General features: G+C 31.9%; 1 protein-coding gene across 7 annotated transcripts in view; it reads right to left on the reverse strand.

Moving 5' to 3' along the window:
* The window catches only part of LOC143071327 (G-protein coupled receptor 35-like), a 94,730-nt gene that overhangs the window by 32,574 nt on the left and 50,037 nt on the right, over positions 1 to 12,119 (reverse strand). Inside the window, exon 1 of one of the 7 annotated variants that reach the window (XR_012976875.1) lies at positions 10,976 to 11,089. The exons of the other annotated variants lie outside the window; for them this stretch is intronic. The gene's annotated coding sequence lies outside the window, so the exon portion shown is untranslated. Of the gene's footprint in view, positions 1 to 10,975; positions 11,090 to 12,119 lie in introns of those variants that run through there. 7 annotated transcript variants of the gene reach the window in all.

Here is a 12,119-nt window from a genome sequence, read left to right on the forward strand (position 1 = left end):
ATGGCGAAATGATGAATCTGAGCTATAATTGATTACCCATGTAAATACACCGGACATCCAATTATAGTCTGACAAACTCTGATGTTGGGATACCAAGTTGATTTATGAGCCAAATGAGCCCTGAATTAAAACTTACCAGACTCAACAGGAGTCCTCTGAAACACAAATGAATGATACTGATAGAAGTGTCCATGATACGTGTTAATGTAACACACTAGAGACCAGCACATTAAGGAGCTGAATAGACAAAACGTTTGATAGCATCACAATTAAAAGAAAACATTAACTGAAAACCGAAAATCGTCGATAAGATGTTCCCGCTTGTGTTGAAAATAGAACAATTACATAATATTTAAAATGATGATAAGTTTACACTGAAAATGTATCAAATTGATAGAAATGTGTTTTGTCTTTGACAGTGGAATTTACCGTTGGATTATAGAACTTTGATAGTCTCTGGATGGTTTATTCACGAAATGACTACAACCGTGTCGATTGACTGTAAACTTTTTTTTATTATTGAAGACACATTTTAAAGAAGACTAGAGGAATACCTGTATGCCTTAACAAGACAAGAGGAATACCTGTATACTGAAACAAGACAAGAGAAATACCTGTATGCTGAAACATGACAAACAGGGCTGTAACTAGGGATCGATTTCAGGGGAGGCAGGGGTTTTTGGCCGCCGATTGAGGCCCCAAGAGAGGGGTTTGGGGGGGGGGCACAGCCCCCGCCGATTTTTTTCCTCAGTAAAATGGTTTAAAATGACCCGTTTTCCTTCGCTTTCCTTACTTGAAGACTCATCAGTGTTGCTTGAACCTGGTAGCAATTTTTATGCAAAAACAAACTGAGATTGCTGTTCGGGGTGAGCCAAGGCTCCGTCTTCAAGGTCGTACTTTTAACTATAATTATTAACATTAAATACATTGTGACCGCCGATTGTTTTCTCTCAATAAAATGGCGAAAAAAAACCCGTTTTCCTTCGATTTCCTTACTTTACGACTTATCAGTAATGCTTGAACCTGGGAGCAATTTGTTTTGCAAACAATTTTTATCTGTATTTAAAGATATTTTTGTTAGAAATCAAACTGGTATGTTAAAAAAAAACATATAAAAGCAAGATAATAGAACGCAAGAATAATTTTTTTTTATCGAGGACCTTGAATTTCAATATCATAGTTTCAAAGCTGAACAGACATGTATAGAACTACAACGAATGGGAGTGTTTAACTACTAATGGCATTAACCATAATGTTCTCTTTCAAAAGTCGATTTGAAAAGCTCAATAGAGCTTGTGTTTATGTAGTTTATTGAATATCGACTCTAAATAAAACTTTGAATCTTGACAATACAAAGGGAACTTCCTCTGCTTAAATGGGCCCCTTAACATGGTAAATAAAAGTGATTAGTTAACTTTTAATTAAAATTACCGAAAGCTAAGTTTCATATGCGTTCTCGTACGACATAGGAAATACTGAATAACAGATGGATGGCCAGACGAAATAAAAAACTAAAACAAATTCTGAAATGGTTCACTTTCGATAAAAAATCCTGAAAATGACAGATATATATCACGTATCACGATAACACTGTTATAACTGTAAACGTGTGTTGTTCATAATACAAATTCAAGTTCTTCGTGTACATATTGTCAATATTTCTTTTTATTACTTCAAAAAAAAAAAATTGGTGTAGAAAATTCAGGGGAGGCAAAACTGCCTCCCCTGCCTCGTAGGTTGTTACGGCCCTGACAAAGAGGAATACCGGTATGCTTAAACAAGACTAAAAGGATATACATTGTACTTGTTTAAATTGTACTTTAACAAGACTTTATATAGAGGAATACCTGTATGCTTTAACAAGACTAGAGGAATACCTGTATGCTGAAACAAGACTAGAGGAATACCTGTATGCTGAAACAAGACTAGAGGAATACCTGTATGCTTTAACAAGACAAGAGGAATACCTGTATGCTGAAACAAGACTAGAGGAATACCTGTATGCTGAAACAAGACTAGATGATTACATAAAGTTGCTCTAATAAGACTAGAGGAATACCTATATGCTTAACAGGACTATATATGTGACTGCTCCAACTCAACGATATGTACCAGAAGTTTTTTGATTTTATATACCCTAATAGGGTTTATCATGTTTATAAAAAAAGAAGATGTGGTATGACTGCAATGAGACAACTCACCACAAGAGACCAAAATGACACACAAATTAACAACTATAGGTCACAGTACGGCCTTCAACAATGAGCAAAGCCCATACCGCATAGTCAGCTGTAAAAGACTCCAAAATGACAATGTACAACAATTTAAACACGAAAACTAACGGCCTCATAATTTATGTATAAAAAGAATGTGAATATACTACAACACTTATCGGTATGAAATAAGATATGTGAAGTTTTCATGGCTTAACAACTTCTGAAAGAAAGTCGTGAACGACCTCAGTAAAAGGCACGCAATACAGAAGGATTAATTGTAAATAATAGGCCTATTATACATGCTTTACATACATGTCTTCTTAATGAGGACATAATACATATGTTGTTGGAAAAGGAAGTTGTAATTCAGGATTGAAATGCAACCTTGAAATAATATATCTTTAATAATCTTATAAAAACCATGACATAATTATAAGATTACATAACATAAGCTAACTACACCATCTTCATAGCGAACACAAGTAAACCAAGTCTGGTTTTTCGGTTTTCTATATTAAATGTTAACTCTTTGTTGTTTGATAGATAGATGACAGTCTTTCCTTCCTGTAACACATTTCATTGCTTAAAACATAATGGAAAATAAGCCTGTATAATTATTTATAAAATAGACTGAAAAGACTATTATATATGCATAATATAAAATTAATTTATCGCTATTATTTAACGTACATTTACATGTACATCAAGAATAGTATACATGCTTTACATTTGATTCGATCTCCAGTTATAGACTCCTACAAATGAACGAGTTGATGGTCCACATAATAAGTATCCCATTGAAGTAGGGAAAACAATACGAATTCTGTTTTTGTAAATTGTCATATCATATTTGTTTTGTTTAACACACAGTTGTGTAATAATTATGAATTATAATAGCATTTCTATTTTCCATATCGCCCCTGGCCTCGGGCTTACATGGGAGTCTCAGAATGACACCAGGGCTGATATGTACAAGGACAGTACTGGTTTCATTGGCGTTTCCCAAATCTTTAAAAAAAGGTTAACCGTTCAAATACCAAATAAGAATTAAAATGAATAGTCGACTGCTGTAGATGGTGCCATTTCTAAACGTTTTTGCAACAACTCTTTGAGGGGTCCGTAGGTGGCCTGTTACAAGACAAAATTTCTGATCCTATCCAATATACCCTCATTTTCCAGTGGCAGTCCAAATTTCCCGGACCATCATCCCAGATGGTCTCTATTGTATCAACCTACCTATTGTATTTATTGTGAACTTGTTCTCGTCCTGAATATGCATGAACTATTTGCCACTGGACGTTAAGCAACCAACAATCAACCAATCTAAACGTTTTCTTTACTACATTACTTCAATAAGGGAAACAGTTAGCAGTTATTATTATACAAACTAGCGTAAAGAAAAGAAAATGTTTCATCACAATGTGTCCAAATGATAATATTTACAAGCATAATAACCATTAGTATTCTATCTTGATTACCAACTGTCGAAAATTACTTGACGAACTGCATTATAAAATTGAATTCAATTATCTACTTTTAAAACATAATGAGTTAAAATGTAATTTAAAACGATGTTGTTGAAATAGAATATCCCTTGCAATAGGTTTTAAATATATTTAGATACTATCTTTTCTTGTTTTTGCGTAAAATAAACAAAGATGCAACTGTACTTTAAGTGTATTGAGTCTATAAGTTATTATTAAGACTTCTGTTAAATTTTAGATAGTTTAGCCACTATCTATATGGAAAGATTTACATAATCATGAAATGTTAAAATATCGTAAATAATTGATTTATGTGATATTTTCCATAGACCTATAAATTCATTTTTAAATCCATAAATGTATTGTCTTTCAATTTTAGGTTGTTTTTTCGGTTTGGTATTAAATGTTTATTCCAATTCAACGCTACAATAGGGTCTTTGAATATTGTTTTTATTGGTATGGTATTGATTTTGTAATCAGTAAATTAAATCAAACTAAATCGTATTGTTTTTTACATATGCACATGCATTGCTCTATAACGAAATACATTGTACCTGTATCTTGGCATTGGACAGGGTTATTTTTTTTCTCTGAATGTTAATGACGTCTTTTACTCAAAATCCATGCACTTTGGATGTGTACTGATTGATATTTAGGTCTTAAATATATACATGACTTTTTTATAAGTTGATTGCTTTGATCTAGCTGTCAGTAACAGTTAGTACTCTCATATTTGTACTCAGTGTATTTTTGTTGTTGGGATGTAAAGATACCCGTCCACGTTCACTCTGTGATTTTGTTAGATGTATTTCTATTTGTATTCATCTGATGAGATACATGTAAGCCTTTCAACTGATGTGTTATAGTTTGTTCTTATGTTGTACTGTTATACCACTGTTCCTTGTTAGGGGACTAACGATCCACTACAGAAACTCTAGCAACAAAAGATGATAATATTGGAGATAATATTTACCGATAGTTTAATAGTTGTTCCCAAAAGCATTGTTGCTGTTAAAATCAATCGGGTCCAGGACCAATCCAGTATAATATATCTTATCATAATCCTTCGTTTTTAAATCAATTTCCTATATGCATACATTTAGAGTAATTAAGAGCTGGTAGACTCAGTGTATGATAAATATTTCTGCTTATGGAATACATTCTTCTGCATTTATTTCCATATTTTTCTAGAAATTCACAATTGCATGTTTGTAGTTTGATAATGGTGTGTATATTAAAAAAAAGGTGTGTCGGTTACGGTCATGTAGACCTAGGCCTATCCTCATCAGGTATCCCTAGCCTACATGTTTCCTCCTTTGTAATATGTAGAATAGTTCAAATTTGATTTATCTTATAGGGATACGACACCTGTTTATACAATCGTGTTTTATCTTATAGGGATACGACACCTGTTTACACAATCGTGTTTTATCTTATAGGGATACGACACCTGTTTACACAATCGTGTTTTATCTTATAGGGATACGACACCTGTTTACACAATCGTGTTTTATCTTATAGGGATACGACACCTGTTTACACAATCGTGTTTTATCTTATAGGGATACGACACCTGTTTACACAATCGTGTTTTATCTTATAGGGATACGACACCTGTTTACACAATCGTGTTTTATGTTTTTTCTGTTAGTTTGTATTGTTTCCTCTTTTTTATTTATAAGCTCTTGAATTAGTTTATTGTTCGTGATATTATTTTCTCTTTATTTATTTCGTCTGTTTAAGTATTTTTTTTCTTCTTTTGAATTCGTTAAATACTTTTTTATAATATTATGTCTTTTTGTATGCAACACATTTTCTCATTGCTTTTAATATTTGAGAGATTAAAAATCTTTTTTTGCTATTCTATTTGAGAACAATTCAGTTATAAAGTAGTCTCTATTTGAGCGATTACTTTATTTTTGCTATTCTATTAATAGCGGTCTCTATTTGAGAGATTGTTATATGTTCTTTTCGCAAATAACTTGTATTATCAATCTCCATTTGAGAGATGATTATTACTTTTTTTTTAACAAAAATATAAAGTCGTCTCTATTTGACAGATTACTTTATTTTTGCTATTCTATTAATAGCAGTCTCTATTTGAGAGATTATTTAATTTAAATATATATTGTTGTTCTATATGAGAATAAGTTGTATTATCATTTCTATTTGAGAGATGATTATTACTGTGTTTTTTTTAAATAAAAACAAGACACAATTGTCCTTACTCCTTATGTTATAGCGTTAACGTAGATCCTGCACTGTTTAATAGATAAGTATGTGTATTTAATCAGTCAAATATTTCTATCTAACTATAATAGATGGATGTCTAGTAAATAACTAACAATCTTTAATGCTTTTGGGAACTACTACTATACTACCGGTAAATATTATCTCCAATGTTATCATCTTTTGTTGCTAGAGTTTCTATAGTTGATCGTGCAACATGGAAATCAGAGTCATTTAAACCTATCTAAACATAGTTATTATAATATTAATTATTAAACAGCACTAATGTATCAGTTCTGTCTTAATTCTTTGAACTTTTACCGCCAGTGTTGTCTCATGGTAGTGCTTAGCTTTGGATTCTTGGGGTCGTGATTTTGATCAAAATTCAGATTATACTCTGTCTTTAAAGTTTAGAAACAAACAAGAATTCAAAGTAAATATTAGTTGCTGTTATAGGTTTATCGATCATAAAAACAAAAAAGGTGCAATTAGTGAATAATTAGTCGCATACTTATTTAAATATTTATTCTCCGTCTTCTGGTCTATTCATAAAAAATATACTGTAAATGGGTGATGAAAGTACTTTCTGACTAGTGATACTGATCGTGGATATGTTTATTGAAGCACACAGTACTTTCTGACTAGTGATACTGATCGTGGATATGTTTGTTGAAGCACACAGTACTTTCTGACTAGTGATACTGACTAGTGATGCTGATCGTGGATATGTTTGTTAAAGCACACAGTACTTTCTGACTAGTGATGCTGATCGTGGATATGTTTGTTAAAGCACACAGTACTTTCTGACTAGTGATGCTGATCGTGGATATGTTTGTTGAAGCACACAGTACTTTCTGACTAGTGATGCTGATCGTGGATATGTTTGTTGAAGCACACAGTACTTTTTGACTAGTGATGCTGATCGTGGATATGTTTGTTAAAGCACACAGTACTTTCTGACTAGTGATGCTGATCGTGGATATGTTTGTTGAAGCACACAGTACTTTCTGACTAGTGATGCTGATCGTGGATATGTTTGTTGAAGCACACAGTACTTTCTGACTAGTGATGCTGATCGTGGATATGTTTGTTGAAGCACACAAGAAAAGTGCTTGTATTAGGTGATTTAAGTCATTGAAACCATATTATAGGTAAGTGTGAATAAAAAAGGACCGAGGAACATTGTCTCATATATACAGTCCTTACTACAATAGTCATTTCGGGGCCTTATTTGCTTACTATTCGATATCGGTTTTGCTTATTGTTGAAGGATGAATGGTGACCTATATTTGTTTACTTCTATGTCATTTGGTCGCTGTTAGAGGGTTGTCTCATTGTCAATTGTGTTTATATTTATATATTCATGTGTATAGCACTGGCAAGAAACTTATTCTAAACATTATTGTAATATATAGGTTGATCGAAAATCCAATGTGGTACTTTTATATCCTGCTACAAAATAGGTCGTTAAAATTCATGATGAAATACAAAGATACAGGACAATAATTCATGCATGCAATGTCCAGGATATTATTTATAACGAGAAGAATAAATCAGGGAAGAAATAAAGTAATAGATTCGACATACAACTTTTAAACATCACCGTAAATACATAATTAATGTTTATTTGAAAATACCGTCATATTTAAAAAACAGTTTCAAAATTCACTTCGTGAAAAAATAAGTCAAGGACCGCAAATATAAAGTTAATTTTACCTGTCAAACTGATAAGATCTTTAAATGAGTGTCTCTTATTTCATGATATTGACATCCTTCATACAATGAGGAATGAATACAGACAAAATCATACTTAATTATTGATATTTCGTTATTAAATTTTAATGAAATTATGACAGCGCTGATTGCTAATCGATTCCCATCCTCAAGATAATTGCTCAAAATTATCTGTATTCAGATTATAATTTCTAAATTTATTGAATTAAGACTTTAACTTTTCTAATTAGACCCCAAAGAGCGTGCAAAACAGTCAACTTTCCAGATTCAGATTCAATATTTTCCATCATAGATTTTCTTGCACAATATTTTTAGGTGTAAATAACCTGAAAATGTCTGTTTCATACTATAATAGTTTATTGGAAAAAAGGTATTTGTGAAATTATAAGTTTCAATCCGCTTATCTTTTAAATCAAAAATATAAATAACATAATTATGCTGAATATCTGGCGTCAAATCTACATTAAATTTTAATTATCGTCCTTTAAAATCCTATGCTTGAATTTTAGAATTGAAAGAATTTCAATATTAAACAACTGTTATAAGATATAGTACTTTTAATATATAGTTTGAACTGTAATGAAAAATTGTAGATTGACACAAAAAGGTAATGATATAAAATGTCCGCTTTTGTATGATTATATGTTTTTTTTTGGCACAAATATTTGGGATATAAAAATAAATCTTAAATTTGCATTTTATGGTATGCTTACTTTCAAATTTAGAAAAGATAATATATGGATCCAGTGTAGTTTAACAAAAGGGTCGTACATAAGTATCAAGTTACATTGGCGGATTTAACACAGTAAAATTTGTCCAGTTTTATAGGTATTTGTTGAAACTGAAAATACAGTTTACCTAAACAAGATTTGTCATCTGGAAAATTGTTGTCTTTATAAAATTATCTGAACAAAATAAATAATATTAATATGAACGTAAGATGATGTCAATGAATCAGCAACAACTCCCTTCCTAAAAAACCAAACCAAGCAATAACAAACCTAAATCACAAACATTCAGTCACTCCTGCTTGTTCGGGTTACAGTACAATTGTAGACACATTGAGTAGTTATAAACGATATCTCTTAACTCGCCTATTATCATTATTATAGGAACTTATCAGTAAGAATAGCTATTTCTTCACATTATCAAATGAGACACAGACAAGAAGCAACTTCTGAAAGATATCAAACGAAAATTTAGACAAGAAGCAACTTCTGAAAGATATCAAACGAAAATTTAGACAAGAAGCAACTTCTGAAAGATATCAAACGAAAATTTAGAGCCGATGTCAGAGAAATATAGCCAGTCCCTAGTTGTATCAAGGTTATCATATATATAACAAGATAAACGCTGCATTGCACTGTGAATATTCTATGAGACATTGAAACAGGGTCAGGTAATAGGGTTTTTTTTATAATAGGAATGACAGGTTTTCTATGATACATGTATATGTTCCTGTACAGGAACACGAATCACATTCTGTGTTAAGAATCAACGAGTTTCTCTAAAATACGTGAAGTAACTGTACCACGTTCCTTTAGTGTACAGGAACGAACTATTACGCATTGTGCAAGGATACACAAAGTAACAGCAACGCATTGCCCTATGGTAAACTTACAGTAACGAGTTGTTCTATCAAACAGGTTGCATTGTTGCCTGAAAAGACATTCGCAGACATTCCGAGTAATGTATGAAGTTGCATTGTTACTCGAATGGGCCTTCATTTGCACCGCGCATAATGTACTGAGAGGATTAACTATTTATCAGAGATTCATTAATGTTAACAAGGACCTACACGTATCAGCGAATGACAATAGTAATTAGTTTTCTAGGGGAGTTTGTCACTTTGGAGAGTGTTTTATTTATCATGGGCAAGAAAATAGTGCAACAAAACCGGGGGGTTGGGGAGGGGAGGGGTTGAGTTGGATATATACATCTTGCCATCTATAGACTTTTCCCGTCAGTCAGTAAAAGAGAGGCATTCGTTTGTTATGAGTGATGTATAACTATCCAGTTTCCATGGATCAAAATACATAGTGTTAGCCGATACTCCATATTATCAAAGCTCTCGCGCATCGATTGTTCCTTATACATTGATAAAATTTCTCATTGATTGATTATTGGCTGCACTTTAAACCTTAACCATGATACCTCTGTCCATTTTGCCTAACCTTACAAGAACGGCAAGTGTTAATTATAACGAATCTGACGACACATGCCTACTTTATCAGCTATACTTAAGCTCTCTTTAATATATTAGACTTCTTGATTATGACTTATCATAAGGATTCCCCTGTTTCATTCATTAACTAGATCATTATTTGCTGTCTGATATGTGTCAGATATTTCAATTAAGATTTCAGTCAATCGTGATAAGAAAAACTGCCCGTTGACCACTGGATATGTTAATTATAGCATACACGTTGTTTATCAACGAGTATAGAGCAGTATAATGATTGCGTCTCAGTTCCGAAGGTTTCCTTCATTGCATTTACAAAAACCGAAATAAAGTTACTTTGTTTCTATTCTACCATTCTTTCAGAAATGCTTACGTCCTAAAACAAACGGTTAGCAAATAAGTTTCTTCGAATAAATGTAGCATTATTATTATACTTAAAGTCATATGAAACCTCAAATTAAAAAAAAAATGATGCATATGTTTTTTATAACTAAATGGATAATTTTCATTATAAAACTTATGTACATTTAGGCTGTTTAAAGAAAATTCTTTAATTTGTCAACATTTAGAAGAAGTTTACTTTGTTTTAACTGCTTGCTTCCAGGAAGCAATTCGTCGACATATTTTCGGTATGCAAGTGACCTCAGCGTGACCCTACTCGTAAAAATTCGGTAATCGCAATACGCATGGATCTGTCATTTAAATAAAAAGTAAAATCACAAAAATACTGAACTCAGAGGAAAATCAATTCGGAAAGTCCATAAACTATTATCTGATTGTACATGGTATACACGTGCTCAATATCCTTGCTTTTTTTGTTGATTGTTTACTATACGGTGAAAATCGGTAAACTTCGACTTTAAAAAAAAACCTGGGGACACTCCGTTCAATGTGATATGAGAAATTTCTTTTTTGCAGAAATGAATAACAGGCATCAACCAAAAGTGAATAGCATTTTACACTGGTTTGTTTTTCTCTGCAGAAGTCAGTATAATAACAAACACTTATAGTCATAAGAGTAAACCTGTTTAGGCGTTTAAAAGCAAATAATAATTAGAAATTTATAAGTGGCAAGTCTAGGAATAATTTTTCTTCATTTGTACCTTTATTAATGCAAATAAGTCACTTACACTGAAATTCTAAAATGATACACTGCATCTCGAAATCAATTAAGACACAGTATTTCGACTGAAATTGGTCAGGTACACTACAAGGCGGACTCGTTTGTAGCGGAAGAAGAAGACACCGAAGAAGATGTAAAAGATAAAGAAGATATATATATCCATGGTATAAAGTAGTATTAAGATGCTATCACATTTATAACACTTAATAAACAGTGATAAACACTAGAGATTTTTATCGTTTATTATTATATTAGGAACCTATTACGGCACTTTATTTAGACTCGATCCGATAAGTCCCGACACTCGTTCACGGTAACAGATAATGAGCTAATCTACGAGACAGCTTAAAGAAGTAATTCGTAATTATAATGTTAGGATCAAAACTCTGCAAGCATTCTATTTCCAACACCACAAGACTAAGATCTTCGTAATCTGTTATATAACAATAAAGTGTTCGTAAACCCATTTCTTTCTCATTTACTGGTGATTCAAATCTATGTAATAGCTGTTGACTTTGAAGAGTAACGTTTTTATCTGATGTTCCGAAAGATCATATTCATCATGAAGCCAGAATTATTCTCTTTGAACTGTAGAAATATGCACTTTGAAAGACATTAACTTACTCAACATATTTTTATTTTTAAGATCACTGTTTGTTACTTCTATCGGATGTGGATGTTTTTAATAATTTTGCTATATTTCTTATTACTAGAATATTACGAATAAGTCATAATGTTCTTTTGAAATAATATATTATGATAATTTGTATAAATACCGAGTAATTGATAACACATACTTACAGAGACTGTTACGAGTTCGTGTAGCAAGTTATATTTTTACTTGTTAGGCGTAAAATTAACTTGTTTTCAATTGCCCTCTTCTTGTATCAGTGTAAAGTTTTAAGAAGGTACTTAAAAATATTAAGTGCTCACTGCTTGAGAAGCTTTCATTAATTCATGACATCAAACAAGATCTCTTCAGGCTTTAATTTGTTAATGCGGTCGTATCCAGAATCCTTATTAACTATGTTTACATTTGTTTAAATTAGCACAAACACAATATTTATGATGAGAATATATAGAAACATAAATATACTTTTATTCGTCACTTGATTATACTTTCGTTAATTGCATGAATATTTCCCACAAAC

The sequence above is a fragment of the Mytilus galloprovincialis genome, chromosome 4 (genome assembly GCF_965363235.1).
Source record: "Mytilus galloprovincialis chromosome 4, xbMytGall1.hap1.1, whole genome shotgun sequence".
Classification (NCBI taxonomy): Eukaryota; Metazoa; Mollusca; class Bivalvia; order Mytilida; family Mytilidae; genus Mytilus; species Mytilus galloprovincialis.